Here is a 16752-nt window from a genome sequence, read left to right on the forward strand (position 1 = left end):
ACCTTTCACACACGAGCGTATACATAAAACCGTGTGGGATGTACATCCGAACGGAAACGTTTTCCCTGGATTGACTGTGTGGGATGTACATAAGGACATAAACGTATTCCTTGGATTGACTGTGTGTGATATACATACGAACGGAAATGTTTTTCTGGGATTCACCATGTGGGATGTACATACCTACGGAAATGATTTCTGGGATTCATCGTGTGGGATGTACATACCTACGGAAATGATTGGGTTTCGATGCCTCGCCCGATCGCACACGGCCCCAGCCTGGGTCCTAGGAGGGCCTATCCCCGACGATTCTGGGTCGTGTGGGAAGGACACCCTATCGCACACATTCACTTGGCGATGGTTCCAAATGCCGTCGCAGAAAGGGGTTTTAAACCGTTTGTTTAGAACCGACATGCACCTGTGTGACTCGTATTACCTGATAAGGGCCTTCCCACTTTGGCGTCAAGTTGTTGGAATTCTTGGTGGATTGGATGCGCCGAAGAACAAGGTCGCCTTCCTCAAGGCTTCGGGCATGAACCTTGCGGCTACAGTAGCGGCGCAAGGCTTGCTCGTAGCGAGCAGCTCGCACAACAGCCCGAAGACGATCTTCCGCAAGGGGCGTCGCATCATCTTGGCGCAACTGCTCTTGCTCAAGCTCATCATAAGCGAGCACTCGAGGTGACCCGTATATGAGTTCCGTGGGGAGAACTGCTTCTGCCCCGTATACCAGGGCAAAGGGTGTCTGGCCAGTGGCTCGATTTGGCGTCATTTTGATCGACCAAAGAACCGTTGGCAACTCATCAATCCAGCGCCTTCCGCAGTTGTGTAGCCTGTCAAAAGTCCTGGTCTTGAGGCCTCGAAACACCTCTGCGTTTGCCCTCTCAGCCTGGCCATTACTTCTGGGATGAGCAACAGAAGCAAAACAAACCTTGCCGTCGAGGTCTTGGATATACTGCATAAACGTGCGGCTTGTGAACTGCATGCTGTTGTTGGTGATGACTCTATTTTGCACACCAAAACGGCAGACTAGTCCTTTGATGAACTGGACGGATGATTGTGCTGTCACCTTTCTCACCGGTTCCACTTCTGGCCACTTTGTGAACTTGTCGATTGCAACATACAAGTACTCAAAGCCCCCGACAGCACGGGGAAAGGGGCCCAGTATGTCGAGCCCCCAGACCGAAAATTGCCAGGAGAGAGGGATTGTCTGGAGAGCTTGAGCTGGTTGATGGAGCTTCTTCGAATGAAACTGACACGCTTCACACTTGGTTACTAGTGCAGTTGCATCCTGGAGGGCAGTGGGCCAAAAGAAACCTTGCCAGAATGCCTTGCCGGCAAGGGCCCTTGATCCTATGTGAGAGCCACATATGCCTCCATGTATCTCTGCCAACAGCTCCAGTCCATCCTCCTAAGGAATGCACTTCAATTTCACACCGTTTGTTCTCCTTCTGTATAGGGTGTCATCCACAAACTGGTACATGCTGGACCGACGGGCTACATTCTCTGCTTCTTCCTGTTCCTTTGGGAGTTCCCCCGTTTGGAGGAAACAGATGGTGCGATGCGCCCATGCCGGAGCCTGGGGCTCGACGGAAAGGACTAAAGGCTCATCTTCGGCCGTAGGGGCAGCTGCCTCTATGGTCAGGGCCTGGGGCCCTGCCGGAGGTCGCTGCTCCTCGGTAAGCTTGGGATACCCGGCAACTTCCTTGCCGGCGGCTCCTGGGAGCTCAGCGGGAAAGTACTTGCCGGAGCCTGCCTTCCTTCGCTTGTTCTATCCTGCAGATGGCTCAACGAATGGCTGAGTTAATTGAAGCACAAACGTACCTGGTTCCACAGGCAACTTGAGGGCAGCGCGTTTTGACAGGTCGTTGGCAATGCTGTTCTCTGCTCGGGGAACATGCTCTGCCTGTAAACCGTCAAAATGCTCTTCCAACTTCCTCACTTCATCCACATAGGCCTCCATCAACGGGCTCTGGTAATCCTTGTTAACTTGCTTGACGACGAGCTGCGAATCACCTCTGATGATGAGCTTCCTGATTCCGAGGTCTACCGCGATCCTGAGACCGGCAAGCAATCCCTCGTACTCCGCCGTGTTGTTCGTTAATTTTTCCTGGGGAAAGTGCATCTGGACTACGTACTTGAGGCGCTCTCCGGTAGGCGCAACGAGTAGCATGCCGGCACCAGCACCTTGAAGTGAGAAAGCTCCATCAAATTACATAATCCAATCGCGGCACGTCTCCTTGCCGGGAAGGGTGGTCTCTTGAATCTCTTCGTCGGGCGTTGCGGTCCATTCAGCTATGAACTCTGCGAAGGCTCGGCTCTTGATCATCGGAGTACTTTCAAACTTGAGGCCAAAGCTCGACAGTGCCAACGCCCACTCCACAATCCTCCCAGTCGCATCTGGGTTATGCAAGATTCGTTGCAAATGGAGGCGGGTGACGACGGTGATCTCGTGCGCTTGGAAATAGTGACGCAGCTTTCTCGAGGCCATAAGGAGGCCGAAAAGTAGCTTTTGCATACCAGAATATCTTGATCTAGCCCCCTGCAAGAGGGAACTGACAAAATAAACCGGGTGCTGCACCACCTTCTTCTTCTGTTCAACTTCGCCCATATGCGCAGACTCTGTCTTGCCGGGACCGGGCCTTGCCGGGGGTTCCGCCCTGCCGGCGTCAGGCCCTGCCGGAGAGAGCTCCGGCCCATCATCCGACAGCTCCGCTGCTACCGCTGCTTCTTCCTCAAGTTCCCTCTGTGTTACTAGCGCCGCACTGACCACTTGATTCGTTGCCGCCAGATATAGCAGCAACGGCTCTTGTGGCTTAGGTGCGACTAGTATTAGCGTGGAGGAGAGGTACTTCTTCAAATCTTGTAGCGTTGCCTCTACCTCCGGAGTCCATTTCATTGGACCCGCCTTTTTCAAAACTTTGAAAAAGGGGAGGGCGCGCTCAGCAGATTTGGAGATGAACCTACTTAGAGCAGCAACGTAGCCGATGAGCCTACGGACGTCTTTGACCCGTCTTGGCGCCTTAGTCTGCTCAATCGCTTTGATCTTGTCGGGATTTGCTTCGATTCCGCATTGAGACACAAAGAACCCAAGAAGTTTGCCGGATGGGACACCGAACACGCACTTCTCTGGGTTGAGCTTGAGGTTGATCTTGCGCAGATTTGCAAATGTTTCTTCTAGATCCTACACGAGCGTGGCCTTGTCCTTGGTTTTGACCACTATATCATCCATATAAGCTTCCATATTTCTATGTAGCTGGGGTTCAAAACCAATTTGGACTGCTCGGGTAAATGTCGAACCGGCGCTTTTCAACCCGAAAGGCATCCGTACAAAACAGTACGTACCACATGGGGTCATGAACGCAGTCTTTTCCTCGTCTTCCTTCATCATGAAGATCTGGTGGTATCCTGTGTAGGCGTCGAGGAATGACAGCAGGTCACACCCGGCAGTGGAGTCCACTATCTGGTCAATGCGTGGCTGAGGGAAAGGATCCTTTGGACAGGCTCTATTGATATCTGTATAGTCAATGCACAGCCTCCATTTCCCATTTGCCTTACGCACCACCACTGGATTGGCCAACCACGTGGGGTGGAGCACTCCTCTGACCAGGCCTGCCGCTTCCAACTTCCTGATCTCCTCGATGATGAACTCTTGTCGCTCCAAAGCTTGCTTTCTGAACTTCTGCTTGACGGCCCGCGCATGGGGACAGACAGCAAGGTGGTGCTCAATCACCTCCCTGGGAACGCCGGGGATGCCGGATGCTTGCCATGCAAACAAGTCAACATTCACCCGCCGGAAGGTGATGAGCGCGCTTTCCTATTTGCTGTCAAGGGTGGAGCTTATGGTAAAAGCTCCACCCTGCCATCTTCCCTGACGGGCACCTTCTTAGTTTCTGGCAGGGCCACCATGGACCTCTTGCTCCTGCTAGCGGAGCTCTCTGGCGTGTCCTCAACGGGAACGCGACGCTCCGAAGAGGCGCGTTTGCCGGAGGAGGTGCAGGAGTCCTTGCCGGGGTTAGAAGTCTTGCTGGAGGGAGCCTTGCCGGCAGGGGCAGAGACCTTGCCGGTTTCCTTCCTTCCCCGGGTCTCTGCGGCAGGAACAAGCACTACAAAAAAGACACATCCGTGACATTTTGGGCCGAACGGAAAAAATTTCTGTCATACTTATGACACTTCTATGACGATAATTGTGACAAAACCCGGTATCATCATAGATGTGGTGGGCTCCTACTTCTATGACAAAAAATCATGACAGAAAATGGGCTTTTCTTCCTGGGCGGGCCGGAGTCGCAGCTGCATGACATTCTTTGGGCCGTCCCTGACGGAAAAAACCATGGTAGAAGCGAGGGCTAGGAAAATATCGGGGAGTTCCCGGTTACGGTAGGTGGTCGGGGCCGAGCGATGCATGGAGGTTTGCGCGTTTCTCTCATACACGCACGCGTGTGGGTGCGAGGCGTTGGGCTCTAACTGAACCCGAGCGAGGCGTTCACCTACTGAACCCGAGCGATTGCACTGCAGGCTACGCGTTACTGAACCCGAGCGATCGATCGATGGCTGTTAACTGAACCCAATCGAGCGATTCCTTTGCTACTGCTGCTAACTGAAGCCGGTCGATGCTGCCACTGGATGAACAGTGAGCATTGGTGGGGGGGGGGTTGGATGAACAGTTCCCGGTGGGGGTGGATGAACAAGACCCCGTGCTGTTGCCTCTGGATGAACAGGACCCCGATCGATCGAGCCGGTTGGGGCTAGATGAACAGGACCCCGTGGTGGGCTGGATGAACAGGACTGCCCCGTGGAGGGCTGTCACGACCGGTTTTTCAATAAAATATTTATTGAGAGACCAATCCCTTTAACGGACCAGTAAAGAAGAATTCCTTCTCACTGGTAGACAATATCTTGGTCACAGAAGAAAAATACCAGGAGTACTGAATATAATACAAGGTTGAGCGGAGACTGCTCAACAATTTATTACATGAACGCCGATAAAACATAAGGGCGGATAGGGTGGCACAACTACTAACTCACGATAACAACGGTGGTGGAAAATATCACCGCGAAGTGGGTGATATGACTCCTGAAAACTACAGCTCTTCGAGCGTCGGAGTGAGGCTCGAGGAGACTTATTGCGGGTGGCGGAAGCGTATATAATACAAGTGACCAATATCCAGGATCGCACGGGACTGACTGGGACTCCTCTAGGCGTCGGACGCACTATCAAACTCTTCATCCAAGAGATCGCCTTCGTCAACATCTGGCCAAATCAACAAGCCAGGTGAGTACTATGAAAGTACTCGCAAGACAGTTCGGACATAAGATATAACAAATGTAAACATGAAGCATATGAACAGATTAACAAGTGCATTCAGACATAGAGACACTAATGCATGGGAAAAAAAAGAGAAGTCGGGCGGTAGTCCTCCCGAAATCCCAAATTAAATACTGGGTGCCAAACGAGGGTCTGAATGACTCCTCGAGAGGAAAATGCAAGAATAACAATGCTGCAGTCGGGCGTCAGGGCGACACCACATAAAGGGCTTATAATAAAAAATAAAAGATAGTGCGTGCCACAGTCGGACGTCTGAGCGACATCGTAGAAAGGGCTTACATCAAAAGTAAATAACCAACATGCCACAGTCGGACGTCTGAGCGACATCACATAAAGGGCTCATACAAAAGTAAATAACAAACATGCCACAGTCGGACGTCTGAGCGACATCACGTAAAGGGCTTCATAACTTAACATCTTAGTAGCTCAAGAATTTAAATCATATCCAGAGAATAATCAGGCTGAGATAAACAACAGGGTTAGTCCATCCACAGGAGTAACGTTCAGCCCAATTTACTACTCATGCTCGCTTACCGGAAAGAAGAATAAACCACGAGGGCTTGACGTAGATAAGGATACACTGATCACTATACTTGACCATGGATACGATGACTCGGAAGGATTTGACTCTGCAGAGTTTGTACTTTAACCACAGCCAACCGATTTCAGTAGTCACGGGACTAGTTCCATTTACGGTGTTTTGGAAGAAACACGTCTAACCAGTACACACCCATTCAACATTCCGAAGCCAGGAATCACCCTCGGCAACGTTCAAGAAAACCTTGAGATGGGGAGGCTACAACATCGCATAACATGGGATCAAAATTTCTATACGCGCGCTCTAAGGGGTGCCCCCCTCTCGGTCCCAACCGGAAACACCCATGCCCCCTGACTGGATGACTGGCTTTAATCCAGGGCCATGGAACCATCATCCCGACCCCTCTGTTTGGTGTGTACACGGAAAGAGGTTACCAACTTACTAAACCGCATTCTGGCAGAAAACAAGTGGTAGCACGGAAGGGGAAGAACGATAACGTGACTCCGTCCATGTTAACGTCGGAATTTAACGGATGATGTAAGGCTGGCATGCTACAACAGTACCACCTTACTGCCCTTCATGTCACCACATGACCAGGCCATCTCTCAACAGAAATCACAACACTTAGGAACACCCGGGTAGTTGCCTCACATGCAACTAGGTACTCACCGATACTCATATGCCTTGCACAACCTTTCACGAAATCATGCAAAACATCCATCATATCAAAGGTTCAAACATGCTTGCCTGGTTCGGAGAAGTCGGAGTCTAGCTCGGCGAAGTTCGCGGCTCCGTCACCTCTTCCGGAACCTATGGTATAGCGAAAATGCATACTAACGTGAAAACCAACGCGTGCATAAAAGTTGTCTCAATTTTTTCCAATAAATCCCATAAAAAAACTAGACAAAATTATAAGACTGTCAGAAAAAGAATCACTCAAAAATCACTCTTTATTAAAAAGTTATAAGGGTTTCTGTCCAGGGACTCATCTGTAATGAAACAGAAAAGTTCCAGGGGTTTAACTGAGAAAACAGAAAACGGTTCGAATAGAAACGCGCCAGCCCGCAGAGAAAACGTACTCTGCCCGAAGGCGCCAACAGAAAACGCTTCGGGGGTGAAGGAAGAGAGGCTGACGTGGGGGGTCCACATGTCAGGTTTGAAAAACCTCGCCGGCGCCCGGAGGTTGCGGTGGTCGCCGGCGTCGAACGGCGAGGCAGGGAGATCGGAGTGTACCAAGAGTATCAGCGTGTCCTTCCGTGTCGGTGGGTGGTGGACTTGGGCGTCGGGGAGCACCACGTCGACGGCGACACTTTCTCCGGCGGACGGCGGCTCGAGCGATGGTGGGGAACTCCGGTGGTCTGCTGCAAACTTCGAATAGAAGCGCGGGTCAGAAGGAGGGATGCACTAGAGAGCTTCTGGCAAGAGATGGGGGGCAGAGGTGCACGCACGGGAGTGAATCGAGCTGGATCCCGTGGCGGGTCGCGGTGGCCGGAGTTGAGGAAGGAGACTCCCTCGGGGCTCTTCCAGTGGCTAGGCGGGGTCTTGGTGGAGTGTAGAGGTGGTGTGGGTACTAGCTGGAGCTCGGGGCCTCTATTTATATGCGGCTCGAGGGGGTGGTCGTGAACGGAGAATCTCCGGCGAGCAACTACGGCGAGGCAGTGGATTGGCAGGGGTTTTAGGTGGCCAGGCCGCATCAGTGGGAGTTACTGGTCCCGTTCCCCTGCTAAACTCGGTCGGGCATGGCGTAATGGCACCGGTCCTCTCAGGGTCACCGTACTGGCACGACGGCGGCAGAGAGCGTGCTCCGCGCCCAGCGGTTCACGACGAGGGTGGCAGCGCGCACTGGGGAGTGGAAGGCCACGCGGCGACCTCCGGTGGATTGGGCGGCGCCGGACGGCGCCGTCTGCGCTGCGCCACTCTTCTGACGGCCGCAAAGCCGCCGCTGGCGTCGGTCACGGGGCGGCGCACCTTCTGCTGCTCGTCGCCGACGTCCGCAAGCTTCCAGGCGCTCGTGCGGTGCAGAGGACAAGGAGGAGGGGACAGGGAACGCGGCGACGCCGGGGCACTGGTGTGATCGACAACAGACACTGAAGAAACGACAGTGGTTCAAACACTGTTAACTGAATTTGACTGAACCTGATATTGACAGTGCTCTGAATGTGTTCGATGAAATGATTAGGTATGAAGAAATTTTTTCCTGGAGCTGGGGCTTGGTGAGGTGACCACTCAATGCACCCAGAGGCTGCCTGATTTTACTCAGACTTTTTGGAGAAGGATTTGAATGAATTTCATCAAATTTGGCAAATCTGGTCCAAACTTGTAGCACGTATAGTTTGAAAATTTTGAACTGGAGACCAGTGGATCTTCATGGATCTTGGTTGAGGGTTCAAAGGACTAGGAAGAGAAAAAGGTTTGGGGGCAAAAATCAAAGCAGAAGGAGTAGTTCCTTTGTAAAGCTCCAAGGATCAAGATATATGGCAGAAATTGTTATTGATAAGAAATAAATGGGAAAAGTTATATGGAGAGGTTCAACTTGCTGGATTTGAAGTAAAACATGATCCAAAGATGAGGAAGGTTTATGAGAGTGGATTTGTACTAAGGTCATGGCAAGAGAGATTTGTTGAAAGTGGTAAAGGATCATTCCAAAAGCTATAGGGCATTTTCAAAGAAATTTTCAAAAGACATTTTTCCCAAGTGAAAAGCATTTTGGCTTGAGTCCAAAATAAAAAGCAAGAACCTCCAAGACCAAAAACAAGTCTTGGGTGAATCCAAATAAAACTCTTGCCATAAAAAATATTTTGAAAGGGAGGGTTCTTTTGAAGAAAAAAAAATTTAAATCACCTCCCTCAAGTCAAGTAAATTTTTTGAAAAATCCAAATGAAATTTTGGGTGTCACAACACCTACCCCCTTAGGAAAAATCTCGTCCTCGAGATTTCAGTTGATCCTCGAATAGATATGGATACTCTGCCAGGAGAAAATCTTCCTTTTCCCATGTAGCTTCATCCTCAGTGTGGTTGCTCCACTGAACTTTGAAATTTTTTGTTGTTTTCTGACGGGTCCTCCTTTCAGACTCTTCCAAAATCTTTACTGGCCTTTCTCTGTAGGTGAGGTCTGGTTGTATATCAATGCTTTCATGAGATACATGCTTCTCCGGGTTGCTTACACATTTTCTCAATTGTGAGACATGGAACACGTCATGGACGTCTGACAGCTCCTTGGGTAAGTCTAGTTTGTAGGCCACTGTGTCTCTTCGTGCCTCTATACAGAATGGTCCGATAAATCTTGGGGCTAGCTTCCCCTTAATTTTGAACTGTTGCAGGCCCCTCATAGGAGACACTCGTAGGTATACGGAATCACCGGGTTCAAAGCTGACCTCACGATGTTTTTGATCGTAGTAGCTCTTTTGTCGGCTCTGCGCTGTCTTGAGTCTGTCCCTGATCTGCTTAACTTTCTCCTCGGCCTCTTTAAGCATGTCTGGGCCGAAGATACGGCTGTCACCTGTTTCTGACCAATTCAGTGGGGTACGACACCTCCGTCCGTACAATGCTTCAAAGGGTGCCATTTGCAAGCTGGATTGGTAACTGTTGTTGTAAGCAAACTCGGCATACGGCAAACTCTCTTCCCAACTGGATCCATAGGTGAGCACACAGGCTCTTAGCATATCCTCTAGGATTTGGTTCACATGTTCCGTTTGTCCATCAGTCTGAGGATGGTACGCTGTACTGAAAGCTAGCTGCGTGCCCAGAGCTTCTTGCAGGTGATTCCAAAATTTGGAGACAAATTGTGTGCCTCGGTCGGATATTATAGTCTTTGGGACTCCATGCAAACAAACTATACAAGAGAGATAAAGTTTGGCCAGTCTTTGTGTGGAGTAGGTAGTCTTCACGGGAATGAAATGAGCAACCTTGGTTAGTCGGTCTGTGATGACCCATATGGCGTCATTTCCGTGTTGTGATCGTGGTAGTCCGACGATGAAGTCCATTCCTATTTCATCCCATTTCCACTCCGGTATCCTGTTTGGCTGGAGTAGCCCTGCTGGCTTTTGATGCTCGGCCTTGATGCACTGACATGAATCGCAACAAGCAATAAATGAGGCTATATCCCTTTTCATACCATGCCACCAAAATATTTCCTGAATGTCTTTGTACATTTTGGTTCCTCACGGATGGATCGAGTATGGAGCGGTGTGGCTTTCGGTTAGGATTTGTTGCTTGAGTTCCTCAATGTTAGGTACGCAAAGTCTGTCTCCGTACCATAATATTCCTTCACTGTCTGTGACAAACTCTGAAGTCTTACCCAAGTTCATTTTCTTCTTTATTCCTTCGATGCTGGGATGTCCCTGTTGAGCCTTCTTAATTTGTTCCACTAGGGTGGGTTGTATTTCCAGGTTTGATACGGTGCCCTCAGAGACTAACACCATGTTGAGCCTAGCGAACTCTTGCTGAAACTCAGGCCTCAAGTTTTGCGGACCGTCGTTGTCCGGGCTGGGGTTTCGACTAAGGGCATCAGCCACTACATTTGCTTTTCCTGGATGGTAGTGAATGCCGACATCATAGTCCTTGACCAATTCCAACCAGCGTCGTTGGCGTAAATTTAGCTCTGGTTGTGTGAAAATATATTTGAGGCTCTTATGGTCCGTATATATTTCACAGCGATTTCCCAACAGAAAGTGCCTCCACTCCTTGAGTGCATGTATGACTGCTGCTAGCTCCAAGTCATGTGTTGGGTAATTTTCCTCATGTTTTCGTAGCTGCCTGGAGGCATACGCGACAACTTTGCCATCCTGCATTAGTACACATCCGAGGCCCTTTCGGGACGCGTCACAATATACTTCAAAACTCTTGTGTATGTCTGGCACGGTTAATACCGGTGCGGTTGTTAGCTTCTTCTTAAGCTCTTGGAAGCTTCTCTCGCATGCTTCCGTCCATACAAACTTCTTGTCTTTCTTGAGCAACTGGGTTATTGGTTTCGACACAGTGGAGAATCCTTCAATAAATCTTCTGTAATATCCGGCCATTCCCAGGAAACTCCGCACACCAGTAACGTTGGCGGGTGGCTTCCAGTCAAGTATGGCTTTGACTTTTTCTGGGTCTACGGCCATGCCCTCTTGGTTTAATATGTGGCCTAGGAAACCAACTTGCCTTAGCCAAAACTCACACTTGCTAAATTTGGCGTACAATTGATGTTTCCTTAATTCTCCCAAAACAATTCTGAGATGCTCAGCATGCTCTTCTGGTGTCCTTGAATATACCAGAATATCGTCGATGAACACCACAACAAATTTGTCCATGAATTTCATGAACACTTTGTTCATGAGGTGGACGAAATATGCGGGTGCGTTTGTTAGACCAAAAGGCATCACTGTGAACTCATATAATCCATATCTGGAGGTGAATGCTGTTTTAGGGATATCTTCTGTCCGTACTTTCAATTGATGATATCCCGATCTCAAATCAATTTTTGAGAACACCTTGGCTTGTGCGAGCTGGTCAAACAAATCATTTATCCGTGGCATCGGATATTTGTTTTTGATGGTGATCATATTGAGAGCTCGATAGTCTATACACAGTCTCAGTGTCCCATCCTTTTTCTTGGCGAATAATACTGGCGATCCCCATGGTGAGGAGCTAGCTCGAATAAATCCTTTGTCCAATAATTCCTTTATCTGCTTCTTCAACTCCACCAATTCTGAGGGTGCCATTCTATAAGGTTTCTTATAGATGGGAGCGGTGCCAGGTGCTAGTTCGATGCTGAATTCTATCTCTCGGTCTGGTGGCATGCCTGGTAGTTCTTCAGGAAACTCGCATATCACTGGAACTTTTCTCAGTTCTGACATGTCCACTTTGTTCAGCTTTGGTTGCCGTGACCGTGGCCTTTCTTGAGCTGTAACCTTTATTGTCTTGCCGTGATGGTGAGTGAGTATCACGGTCCGATTGAAACAATCAATGAATCCTTTGTTGGTGGTCAACCAGTCCATCCCTAAAATGAGATCCAGTCCCTTATTTTCCAACACGATGAGATTTGCTTGGAATTTTAGTCCTTTGAACTCAATGATCACTCTTTGGCAGTAACTCTGGGCGATCTGCTTATTTCCGGGGGACTTGATGATCATAGATTTTTCCAAGGGAAGTATCGGAAAACCATGTTGCAAAACAAAATTCTTCGAAACGAACGAATGTGAAGCTCCAGAATCAAACAAAATCGTGGCAGGTACTGTGTTGACAGGGAATGTACCGAGCACGATGTCTGGGGCATTCTGCGCTTCTTCCCTGGTCACATGGTTTAGGTGACCCTTTTTGTGGTTGTTGTTGGGATTGAAATTGTTGCGCTTGGGGGCTGGATTATTCCCACTATTATTTGGCTTGGGGGCCGAGTTCCTCGGCTTTGGGCACTGTTTAGCATAGTGCCCTTCTTCACCACAGGCATAGCATGTGACCCCTGGACGGTATGTGAACTCCTTGTCCCTGGCATGAAACTGTCTGACTGACCTTAGATCAGTAGTCGTGGATTTCCTTGCTTCTGTCCTTGGAACCTCAGTCTTGCTTCGGTTGTTGCGAGCAAGAGTCGTCTTGTCCCTCTTTCGCTTACGGATATCTTCCAGACTACGGCGCTCATTCTCCAAGGTAATGGCCTTGTCGACCAGAGTTTTAAAATCCGGGAAAGTGTGTACAACCAGTTGGCATTTTAGTGCCGGTGCCAGGCCGTCCAGGAATTTTTCCATCTTCTTGTTCTCTGTCAGGTGCTCATCGCAGGCATAACGAGATAGCTAGGAAAACTTACCGTTGTATTATGTCACTGACATGCCTCTTTGCTTAAGGTCGTCAAATTCTCTCTTCTTGATTTTTATGATGCTCCTGGGGATGTGTGCCCCACGAAAGCCTTCCTTGAATTCTTCCCAGGTGATGTTGTGTTCACTGGGATGCATGTGTAGGAAGTTTTCCCACCATGCTGTAGCTGCTCTAGTAAGGTAGTGTGGTGCATAAAGCACCTTCTCATGGTCTGAGCACTGAGCGATAATCAGCTTTCTCTCGATGTCACGAAGCCAATCATCGGCTTCCAGCGGCCTATCGGTGTGAGCAAACGTTGAAGGGCGAGCCTTCTGTAATTCAGACAACTTGGAATGTGGTTGATAGGGTTCACGGTGGTTTCCCATATTGATGACGTGCTTCATCATCTCTTGGTGCTGTTGCTGGCTTTGTTCGAAGAGACGGCATACTTGAGACAAGGCTGCTTCGCTGTCCTGTTGACTGGACTGTTCCTGAGTGAAGTTGTTGCTAGTCTGTGTCCCATAAACTTCTTCTGGCTGATTGGGCATGGAACGAGTCCACGGACGAGACATTTTTCCAGTCTGGGGTATTATTTTGCAAAACTCATGAGAAGAACTGTGTGGCACAAGGAAAATCTTGCAAAGGCAACAATTTAAAAGACCTCAAGATTTTTCAAGAAAGCATAACGATTTTGCACGGAGAAGAACTGCTTAGCATATATCTTACACGCGAAAAGCAAACACACGATACAACACTCAGGATGTGCGTACACAATCCTGACATGTTATTTAGACTAGCATACTCCTCCGGAAAGCAGCGAACACACTAATACAAACTAGCGTACAGATAAAACACATCAAACAAGCAGACATAACGCGCGGCTACTCGGCGCTCTCAGTCGGAGATGGTGACGATGTCCTTTCCCTTGCCGAGGGCAAGACTCAGCGGTGCAGGAGATTCAACCTCCACCTCCTCTCTAGCTGGCTCCTGGCGCGTAACACTGCGCTGCGGTGACGGCGCGGGGGCGACAGGTGGTAGTGCGGGTGCGGCAGGCGGTGCAGCTCTGACTGGAGTAGGAGCGATGACTCTGTCGAACTCCTCAGTGGTAGGCAGACGGCGAGCAGTGGCCAACATGGCCGGTGCATAAGAGGCTGAAGGCGAGACGAAAGTCAGAGGCGGTGCCGTGTGGAGAAGCTCCTTCCGGCAGGCAGGACCGCCCCGAACTAAGTCCATGCGGGCAGCCACAAGATCATCCACGAGGTTGTCGAAGGATTCCTCCAGAGCCTTGAGGTACTTCATGACCATCTCGATGGCTTCATCTCGCTCTCCCCGATGGCAGGCAAATGCATAGTGACAGGAATATGGCACATGGCATGGGAGGTAGCGGTAGCGACGAGTCTTCATCATAGGAAGGATGTCCCGAAGACGAGCTATCGCCTCACGGGCAGCCATCTGCATGGCATGCCTCTCCATAGGCATGGCCCTTCCCACAAAACGGAAGTGGCGAGATGCAGAATGTCCTCCCTTGAATTGCACCACGGCTTGGTGCATAGACACGTCGTCGCTGAGCTTGTGCTGATAAAGCGTGAACTCCGGACGAGTCGCTGGCCCGATCGCGAGCTTGGTGATGGAGACGAGGAGTTTGACAAACCCCTTGGGCACGTTCGTGAACACTCGAGTCTCGCAGTTGCTGCTAGCCATCTACAAAAGTAGGCAAAAATTCTGAGTAGTCAAGTCATAAATTTATGATGACCAACAGAAAATAGCTACAATTGCAAAATGCTGAAAAAGCACAAAAGACGCTAATAACCGATTAGCGATCGCACCTAGTGGCTTCCTACAGTCAACCTGGCTCTGATACCAAGCTTGTCACGATCGGTTTTTCAACAAAATATTTATTGAGAGACCAATCCCTTTAACGGACCAGTAAAGAAGAATTCCTTCTCACTGGTAGACAATATCTTGGTCACAGAAGAAAAATACCAGGAGTACTAAATATAATACAAGGTTGAGCGGAGACTGCTCAACAATTTATTACATGAACGCCGATAAAACATAACGGCGGATAGGGTGGCACAACTACTAACTCACGATAACAACGGTGGTGGAAAATATCACCGCGAAGTGGGTGATATGACTCCTGAAAACTACAGCTCTTCGAGCGTCGGAGTGAGGCTCGAGGAGACTTATTGCGGGTGGCGGAAGCGTATATAATACAAGTGACCAATATCCAGGATCGCACGGGACTGACTGGGACTCCTCTAGGCGTCGGACGCACTATCAAACTCTTCATCCAAGAGATCGCCTTCGTCAACATCTGGCCAAATCAACAAGCCAGGTGAGTACTATGAAAGTACTCGCAAGACAGTTCGGACATAAGATATAACAAATGTAAACATGAAGCATATGAACAGATTAACAAGTGCATTCAGACATAGAGACACTAATGAATGGAAAAAAAAGAGAGGTCGGGCGGTAGTCCTCCCGAAATCCCAAATTAAATACTGGGTGCCAAACGAGGGTCTGAATGACTCCTCGAGAGGAAAATGCAAGAATAACAATGCCGCAGTCGGGCGTCAGGGCGACACCACATAAAGGGCTTATAATAGAAAATAAAAGATAGTGCGTGCCACAGTCGGACGTCTAAGCGACATCGCAGAAAGGGCTTACGTCAAAAGTAAATAACCAACATGCCATAGTCGGACGTCTGAGCGACATCACATAAAGGGCTCATACAAAAGTAAATAACAAACATGCCACAGTCGGACGTCTGAGCGACATCACGTAAAGGGCTTCATAACTTAACATCTTAGTAGCTCAAGAATTTAAATCATATCCAGAGAATAATCAGGCAGGAGATAAACAACAGGGTTAGTCCATCCACAGGAGTAACGTTCAGCCCAGTTTACTACTCATGCTCGCTTACCGGAAAGAAGAATAAACCACGAGGGCTTGACGTAGATAAGGATACACTGATCACTATACTTGACCATGGATACGATGACTCAGAAGGATTTGACTCTGCAGAGTTTGTACTTTAACCAGAGCCAACGGATTTCAGTAGTCACGGGGACTAGTTCCGTTTACGGTATTTTGGAAGAAACACGTCTAACCAGTACACACCCATTCAACATTCCGAAGCCAGGAATCACCCTCGGCAACGTTCAAGAAAACCTTGAGACGGGGAGGCTACAACCTCGCGTAGCATGGGATCAAAATTTCTATACGCGCGCTCTAAGGGGTGCCCCCCTCTCGGTCCCAACCGGAAACACCCATGCCCCCTGACCGGATGACTGGCTTTAATCCAGGGCCATGGAACCATCATCCCGGACCCTCTGTTTGGTGTGTACACGGAAAGAGGTTACCAACTTACTAAACCGCATTCTGGCAGAAAACAAGTGGTAGCACGGAAGGGGAAGAACGATAACGTGACTCCGTCCACGTTAACGTCGGAATTTAACGGATGACGTAAGGCCGGCATGCTACAACAGTACCACCTTACTGCCCTTCATGTCACAACATGACCAGGCCATCTCTCAACAGAAATCACAGCACTTAGGAACACCCGGGTAGTTGCCTCACATGCAACTAGGTACTCACCGATACTCATATGCCTTGCACAACCTTTCACGAAATCATGCAAAACATCCATCATATCAAAGGTTCAAACATGCTTGCCTGGTTCGGAGAAGTTGGAGTCTAGCTCGGCGAAGTTCGCGGCTCCGTCACCTCTTCCGGAACCTACGGTATAGCGAAAATGCATACTAACGTGAAAACCAACGCGTGCATAAAAGTTGTCTCAATTTTTTTTCAATAAATCCCATAAAAAAACTAGACAAAATTATAAGACTGTCAGAAAAAGAATCACTCAAAAATCACTCTTTATTAAAAAGTTATAAGGGTTTCTGTCCAGGGACTCATGTGTAATGAAACAGAAAAGTTCCAGGGGTTTAACTGAGAAAACAGAAAACGGTTCGAATAGAAACGCGCCAGCCCGCAGAGAAAATGTATTCTGCCCGAAGGCGCCAACAGAAAACGTTTCAGGGGTGAAGGAAGAGAGGCTGACGTGGGGGGTCCACATGTCAGGTTTGAAAAACCTCGCCGGCGCCCGAAGGCTGCG

The sequence above is a fragment of the Triticum aestivum genome, chromosome 2D, assembly GCF_018294505.1.
Source record: "Triticum aestivum cultivar Chinese Spring chromosome 2D, IWGSC CS RefSeq v2.1, whole genome shotgun sequence".
Classification (NCBI taxonomy): domain Eukaryota; kingdom Viridiplantae; phylum Streptophyta; class Magnoliopsida; order Poales; family Poaceae; genus Triticum; species Triticum aestivum.